Below are 8,679 nucleotides of genomic sequence, written 5' to 3'. Positions count from 1 at the left end.
TGATATCAAATTGTTAATTACAGTCTTGTCCCATCGCTGCAACTCCCGTACGGACTTGGGAGAGGCGACCCCGCCAAGCCACACTGCTTTTTGACACACTGCTCGCTTAACCCGCAAGCCAGCCGCACCAATGTGTTGGAGGAGACCCACCACAGGAGTTGCTAGAGCACGATGGGACAAGGACATCCTGGCCGGCCAAACCCTCCCCTAACCCAGACGATGGTAGGCCAATTGTGCGCCGCCTCATGGGTCTCCTGGTCCTGGCCGACTGCAACACAGCCCGGGATCGAACCCGGATCTGTAGTGACGCCGCTAGCACTGCGATGCAGTGCCTTAGACCACTGCTCCACCCAGGAGGCTAAACACGTGGTTTTCTGAGTAATCTTTCAAATTATTAGGACATGTATACACCTTGATCAGCGTTCCACATGTGTATTTGATCAGCGCATGTACTAGCACTAGTTGAGCGAGCTTCAATCTTTAGTCCAAGTGAAGTGAGTTCGGAAAAACTGAATGTATGCATCTTAGGTTATGCCTACTTGAAACATAACGGAGGTTCATTGTCAATACGACTTCTGCATTCCGAGCAGCATTTACGCTGATATAGCCTCTGCAGAAGTATCACATACTTCTTTCACTTTGCCGAGCAGCACAGAGCTGTTGTAAAGGAAGTTGTCAAGGAAGTGAGTTTGTGTTTATACAGAACCTACTGCCCTGACCTACCGTCAACCAATTATGTCAATGCGAAGCTTTACCGAGCCCTCCATATTGTTACAAAATTTGAGAGGCACATTGCAATGTGGTAGGGTCTCTGCAAGCCTCCGGAGGTTCCGCAATTGCGTCACTCCATCCATACGGCGCCATACCACATTTCAGATCAAGCATGCATTGGCTCTTACATGCCACTATCAGAATATGAAGATTGCATCGAAGAGACAGGTCTAGATGCACAGAAGTTGCTTGGTGGTCTGAATGTGTTCAGATCTGGTTGACCACTTTCGGAGGTGGTCAATGATGCATTGTGTGCGGATATCTCAGAGCCAATTTATGCTTGATCCGAAAATGTATCCGAGAATGTGGTCAGAGGCTGTATGGATAGTGTGATGAATTGAGGAGCCTAGAGGCATGCAGAGGCCAAATTGAGCTCCATACTGCATCGCCATGCACCTCTCTCAAATTGTGTAACAATGTGGAGGTCTCCGCATTGACATGATTATTTGTCAGTTGGTGAGGGAGGGAGGTCCTGTATAAATACCAACTCACTTCCTGACCACTTCCTTCACAACAGCTCTACGCTGCTTGGCGAAGCGCAAGAAGTATGAATGCCCTGACTTCTGCAGAGGCCATATCACAGTAAATTCTGCAAGGTCAATGTAGATGTCTGACTGACCATGCAGTGCCTTCAAGGGGTTTGCACAGAATAGACAAACAGGGCAGATGGAGCGTACTACAGTGTTGCAATGTTGTTTTTGGGGGGCACCTGGCTTGTCCAGGAGGCTGCCCGATCAACTTTCATCCTGTGCACAAAACACGTTTAGCTGGGCCAGATTATTATAATAATTGTTTTACTTTTTATCAATTTTTCTCCCCAATTTCATGGTATCCAATTGGTAGTTACAGTCTTGTCTCATCGCTGCAACTCAAGTACAGACTTGGGAGAGGCAAAGGTCGAGAGCCATGCTTCCTCCAAAACACGACCCAACCAAGCCGCACTGCTTCTTGACACAATGCCCGCTTAACCCGGAAGTCAGTCACACCAATGTGTCGGAGGAAACACCATACACCTGGTAACCGTGGCCCACCACAGGAGTCACTAGAGCTCGATGGGACAAGGACATTCCTGCCGGCCAAACCTTCCCCTATCCCGGACGACGCTGTGCCAATTGTGCGCCGCCCCATGGGTCTCCCGGTAACGAGCCAGGATTTCTAGTGGCACAACTAACAACTACTATGCAGTGCCTTAGACCACTGCGCCGCTCAGGAGGCCTAGCCGTGCCAGATTAATCGAATCCCCTCACTGAGTAAGGTTACATGCACATAATAATGCAATTATTGTGGATATTCAGATTAATATAATAGTTTGATTAAAACGTTTACATGCTTTGAAAGAAGAACGATGTCCCTAATAATCCTGTTTACATGGACACATCTGAAATCAGGCTATTTAATGGCACTCTAATTAATTCAGAAAATCGGCAATAAAAAAATAAAAAAATTACATTATACTGGAGACTTGTGGGAGGATGATGATGTCACCTACTGTAGGCGTTTTCATTCTTGTCCAGACTGAGGACCTCCAGAGGCTTAGCAATTGCGGCACACCATCCATACAGCGCCTCTGAACACATTTCAGATCAAGCATGAGTTGGTTCTTATTAATGCGCACAGCAAAGTCAGCTCAAAACAAAAGTGACTTAATTATCATGTGGAGTAATGAGTAGGATTCTGTTTTCACATGAAAAACAGATTGTTTTTGATAAAAACGCATTACCTGCCTTCCCAATGAAAACTAGTTGGACAATTAAAATATATATTTAATGGCAAATAATTGTTGTATGTTTCTGGACGATGCACTGCCTTGTTGACAACATTACAGAGCGGGCGGATTACTTTTCATTTTGAGAAGGGCACTCCAGAAAAATATGTATATTCACTCACTATGAGCTGCCTTTGAACGTTACCTTCCAGTAGCCATGTACTGTGGGGCAAAAAAATTATTTAGTCAGCCACCAATTGTGCAAGATTTCCCACTTAAAAATATGAGAGAGGCCTGTATAATTTTCAACATAGGTACACTTCAACTATGACAGACAAAATTATTTTAAAAAATCCAGAAAATCACATTGTAGGATTTTTAATGAATTTATTTGCAAATTATGGTGGAAAATAAGTATTTGGTCACCTACAAACAAGCAAGATTTCTGGCAAAAATCCCAGAACCACACGGGGGGGATCTAGTGAATGACCTGCAGAGAACTGGGACCAAAGTAACAAAGCCTACCATCAATAACACACTACGCTGCCAGGGACTCAAATCCTGCAGTGCCAGACGTGTCCCCCTGCTTAAGCCAGTACATGTCCAGGACCGTCTGAAGTCTGCTAGGGAGCATTTGGATGATCCAGAAGAAGATTGGGAGAATGTCATATGGTCAGATGAAACCAAAATATAACTTTTTGGTAAACTCAACTCGTCGTGTTTGGAGGACAAAGAATGCTGAGTTGCATCCAAAGAACACCATACCTACTGTGAAGCATGGGGGTGGAAACATCATGCTTTGGGGCTGTTTTTCTGCAAAGGGACCAGGACGACTGATCCGTGTAAAGGAAAGAATGAATGGGGCCATGTATCGTGAGATTTTGAGTGAAAACCTCCATCAGCAAGGGCATTGAAGATGAAACATGGCTGGGTCTTTCAGCATGACAATGATCCCAAACACACCGCCCGGGCAATGAAGGAGTGGCTTTGTAAGAAGCATTTCAAGGTCCTGGAGTGGCCTAGCCAGTCTCCAGATCTCAACCCCATAGAAAATCTTTGGAGGGAGTTGAAAGTCTGCGTTGCCCAGCAACAGCCCCGAAACATAACTGCTCTAGAGGAGATCTGCATGGAGGAATGGGCCAAAATACCAGCAACAGTGTATGAAAACCTTGTGAAGACTTACAGAAAACGTTTGACCTCTGTCATTGCCAACAAAGGGTATATAACAAAGTATTGAGATAAACTTTTATTATTGACCAAATACTTAATTTCCACCATAATCTGCAAATAAATTCATTAAAAATCCTAAAATGTGATTTTCTGAATTTTTTCCCTCATTTTGTCTGTCATAGTTGAAGTGTACCTATGATGAAAATTATAGGCCTCTCTCATCTTTTTAAGTGGGAGAACTTGCACAATTGATGTCTGACTAAATACTTTTTTGCCCCACTGTATGTAATGTTACGTTTTTCATAAATGTCAATGGTAGCTAATGTTAGCTACCTTAATTTATTAAAAAATGCATTCATTTTCCCTTACAAAAAAAAGTTTGCCGTTTTGAAACTGCAATAGTAGAGCAGTAACTGCAGTAATATTTTGGAGGCAGTAATTGCAGAATAACTGCAGTGTACTGCAGTTGAAGTTTTGGACGCAGTATTGGAGCATACTGCAGAAAGATTGCACTTTAACTGCATTGTACTGCAGTAAAACTGCACTCTGACTAAAATATTTTGTAATAGAAGTATTATTTATTATTGAATATTTGAAATGTAAATATCAAGTCATGGCTGTTCTAGTAGTTATGTAATTCCAGCACGTCTAGTGTTAAAAGACTCCTTTAGAAACCCCCACTTACAGTGCCTTGCGAAAGTATTCGGCCCCCTTGAACTTTGCGACCTTTTGCCACATTTCAGGCTTCAAACATAAAGATATAAAACTGTATTTTTTTGTGAAGAATCAACAAGTGGGACACAATCATGAAGTGGAACGACATTTATTGTATATTTCAAACTTTTTTAACAAATCAAAAACTGAAAAATTGGGCGTGCAAAATTATTCAGCCCCCTTAAGTTAATACTTTGTAGCGCCACCTTTTGCTGCGATTACAGCTGTAAGTCGCTTGGGGTATGTCTCTATCAGTTTTGCACATCGAGAGACTGACATTTTTTCCCATTCCTCCTTGCAAACAGCTCGAGGTTGGATGGAGAGCATTTGTGAACAGCAGTTTTTAGTTTCTTTCCACAGATTCTCGATTGGATTCAGGTCTGGACTTTGACTTGGCCATTCTAACACCTGGATATGTTTATTTTTGAACCATTCCATTGTAGATTTTGCTTTATGTTTTGGAAGACAAATCTCCGTCCCAGTCTCAGGTCTTTTGCAGACTCCATCAGGTTTTCTTCCAGAATGGTCCTGTATTTGGCTCCATCCATCTTCCCATCAATTTTAACCATCTTCCCTGTCCCTGCTGATGAAAAGCAGGCCCAAACCATGATGCTGCCACCACCATGTTTGACAGTGGGGGTGGTGTGTTCAGGGTGATGAGCTGTGTTGCTTTTACGCCAAACATAACGTTTTGCATTGTTGCCAAAAAGTTCAATTTTGGTTTCATCTGACCAGAGCACCTTCTTCCACATGTTTGGTGTGTCTCCGAGGTGGCTTGTGGCAAACTTTAAACAATACTTTTTATGGATATCTTTAAGAAATGGCTTTCTTCTTGCCACTCTTCCATAAAGGCCATATTTGTGCAATATACGACTGATTGTTGTCCTATGGACAGAGTCTCCCACCTCAGCTGTAGATCTCTGCAGTTCATCCAGAGTGATCATGGGCCTCTTGGCTGCATCTCTGATCAGTCTTCTCCTTGTATGAGCTGAAAGTTTAGAGGGACGGCCAGGTCTTGGTAGATTTGCAGTGGTCTGATACTCCTTCCATTTCAATATTATCGCTTGCACAGTGCTCCTTGGGATGTTTAAAGCTTGGGAAATCTTTTTGTATCCAAATCCGGCTTTAAACTTCTTCACGGCAGTATCTCGGACCTGCCTGGTGTGTTCCTTGTTCTTCATGATGCTCTCTGCGCTTTTAACGGACCTCTGAGACTATCACAGTGCAGGTGCATTTATACGGAGACTTGATTACACACAGGTGGATTGTATTTATCATCATTAGTCATTTAGGTCAACATTGGATCATTCAGAGATCCTCACTGAACTTCTGGAGAGAGCTTGCTGCACTGAAAGTAAAGGGGCTGAATAATTTTGCACGCCCAATTTTTCAGTTTTTGATTTGTTAAAAAAGTTTGAAATATCCAATAAATGTCGTTCCACTTCATGATTGTGTCCCACTTGTTGATTCTTCACAAAAAAATACAGTTTTATATCTTTATGTTTGAAGCCTGAAATGTGGCAAAAGGTCGCAAAGTTCAAGGGGGCCGAATACTTTCGCAAGGCACTGTATCCTTATATGGTTCCTTTTGAAACACCCACACCTTGACACCCCCAGGTGGCGGCATAGAGACCCTGAGGGTTGACTGCTCTGAGATGATGACGTCGCAACTGGTGCCCCCAGGCTCAGCATAATCGAATCCGCCCATTGCGTGGGTGTACCGTAGCATTTGTCCAGAGCAAAGAGTTTGGGTAGCCAGTTAAGGAGGACAGAGGAGGCGAGATCAGTTGGGACCGTTTTCAAGTCATTTTTTCCCAAGTTGCCGAAATGCCCCAGGTGTGTCAACTTATCAGTGCATTTGTAACAATCTAGCTATTACAGAACTTCTATTCAATCAAATAAGCCTCATGTAGCAAATTAGCAATACATTTTTGTTGTTGACCAAATTCTACACTTACTGACCCCAATACAAAAATTCCTCACTTCATGGTCTTATTTTCCTGGACAGATTTTGTGCGAAGTAAACCCTCTTGCGTCGCCTCTTCCTCTCTGATTGGACGGACAGTGACATGTTTAAGTTTGGCATATATACATGACTGCCAAAATAAAGGAAACACTTGAGTAAATGAGGATACAAAGTATATTGAAAGCAGGTGCTTCCACACAGGTGGTTCATGGTCCCCATCATGCTTAGGGTCATGTATAAAAATGCTGGGCATGCCCAGTTGCCCATTATTTTGGCTACCATGGTTAGAAGAAGAGATCAAATATCTGAGGGCCCATGCTAAACCTTTCAGCCTCCTGAGGGAGAAGAGGCGTCGTCATGCCTTCTTCACAACTGTGTTGGTGTGTGTGGACCATGCTAATTCCTTAGTGATATGGACACAGCGGAACTTGAAGCACTCGACCCGCTCCACTACATCCCTGTCGAAGTGGATGGGGGCGTGCTCGGCCCTCTGTTTCCAGTAGTTAAAGATCAGCTCCTTTGTCTTGCTGACGTTGAGAGAGAGGTTGTTGTCATGGCACCACCAGGTCACTGACCTCCTCCCTATAGGCCAGCGTTTCCCAAACTCGGTCCTCGGAACCCCAAAGGGTGCACATTTTGGTTTTTGCCTTAACACTTCACAACTGATTCAAATTATCAAAGCTTTATGATTCGTTGATTATTTAAAAAAAAAAATATATATATATATATTTTTACCCCCTTTTTCTGGTTGTCTCATTGTCGTTGGTGATCAGGCCTACCACCAAACTTAATGATGGTGTTTGAGCCGTGTGCTGCCACACAGTCGTGGATGAACAGGGAGTACAGGAGGGGACTAAGTACACACCCCTGAGGGGCCCCCGTGTTGAGGGTCCACTTGGCGGATGTGTTGTTGCCTACACTCACTACCTGGTGGCTGCCTGTCAGGAAGTCCAGGGTCAAGTTGCAGAGGGAGGTGTTCAGTCTCAGGGTCCTGAGCTTAGTGATGAGCTTGGAGGTCACTACGGTGTTGAATGCTGAGCTGTAGTCATTGAACATCATTCTCACATAGGTGTTCCTCTTGTCCAGGTGAGAGAGGGCAGTGCGGTGCAGTAGAGATTGCATCATCTCTAGATCTTGTGCGGCGGTATGAGAATTGGAGTGCGTCCAGGGTGTCTGATGGTGTTGATGTGAGCCATGACCAGCCTTTCAAAGCCTTTCATGGTTACAAATGTGAGTGCTACGGGGCAATCGTCATGTAGACTAAGACAGTGGCTTTGAAAGATGGGCGATTGTTGTGGCACGTTTGGCAGGAGCTTCAGTGACAAAAACTGCTCAACTTGCTGATGATTCATGATATGCCATGGCCGTCTCAGTCACCAGGACTTAATCCAATTGAACACTTATAGGACATTCTGGAGTGGCGCATGAGACAGCGTTTTCCATCACCATCAACAAAACACCAAATTATGGAATTTATCGTAGAATAATGGTGTCAAATCACTCCAATAGAGTTCCAGACACTTGTAGAATCTATGCCAAAGTGCATTGAAGCTGTTCTGGCAGCTCGTGGTTGCCCAACACCCTATTAAGACACTTTATGGGTGTGTATCCTTTATTTTGGCAGTTACCTGTAAATACAACATAAATAAGTACTACTAGCTCAGTCGATAAATATATTTACATTAAATTAAAAGACAGCAAAAATATCAAAGCACAGGACAGAAGCCTACTAACATTTAAATGTAAACACTGAAATTAGACTGGAAGACCAAGGACATGAATAATGAATATGGGGTTCATGTTCAATTTAAACCTATAATAAGCTTAATTGTGCAGATCAAAAGCATATTCCCCCATCAACACAGAGGATAAACTTTGTTACAGTTAAATTCCCTTAGTATGAAGGTGACCCCTGATCTCAACTAGTTGCTGTTTAACACTTTGACCTGTCTGTCTGACCCAATGATGTACAGTACCAGCCAAAAGTTTGGACACATCTACTCATTAAAGGGCTGTTCTTTATTTATTCTTACTGTTTTCAACATTCTAGAATAATAGTGAAGACATCAAAACTATGAAATAGCACATATGGAACCAAAAAAGTGTTCAACAAAACATATTTTAGATTCTTCAAAGTAGCCACCCTTTGCCTTAGTGACAGCTTTGCACACTCTTGGCATTCTCTCAACCAGCTTCATGAGGAATGCTTTTCCAACAGTCTCAAAGGAGTTCCCACATACACTGAGCACTTGTTGGCTGCTTTTCCTTCAATCTGTAGCCCAATCCATCCCAAACAATCTCAATTGGGTTGAGGTCAGAGGATTGTGGAGGCCAGGTCATCTGATGCAGCACT

This window comes from Oncorhynchus gorbuscha, linkage group LG04 (genome assembly GCF_021184085.1).
Source record: "Oncorhynchus gorbuscha isolate QuinsamMale2020 ecotype Even-year linkage group LG04, OgorEven_v1.0, whole genome shotgun sequence".
NCBI classification, from domain to species: domain Eukaryota; kingdom Metazoa; phylum Chordata; class Actinopteri; order Salmoniformes; family Salmonidae; genus Oncorhynchus; species Oncorhynchus gorbuscha.
Note: the sequence above shows the minus strand (reverse complement) of the source record.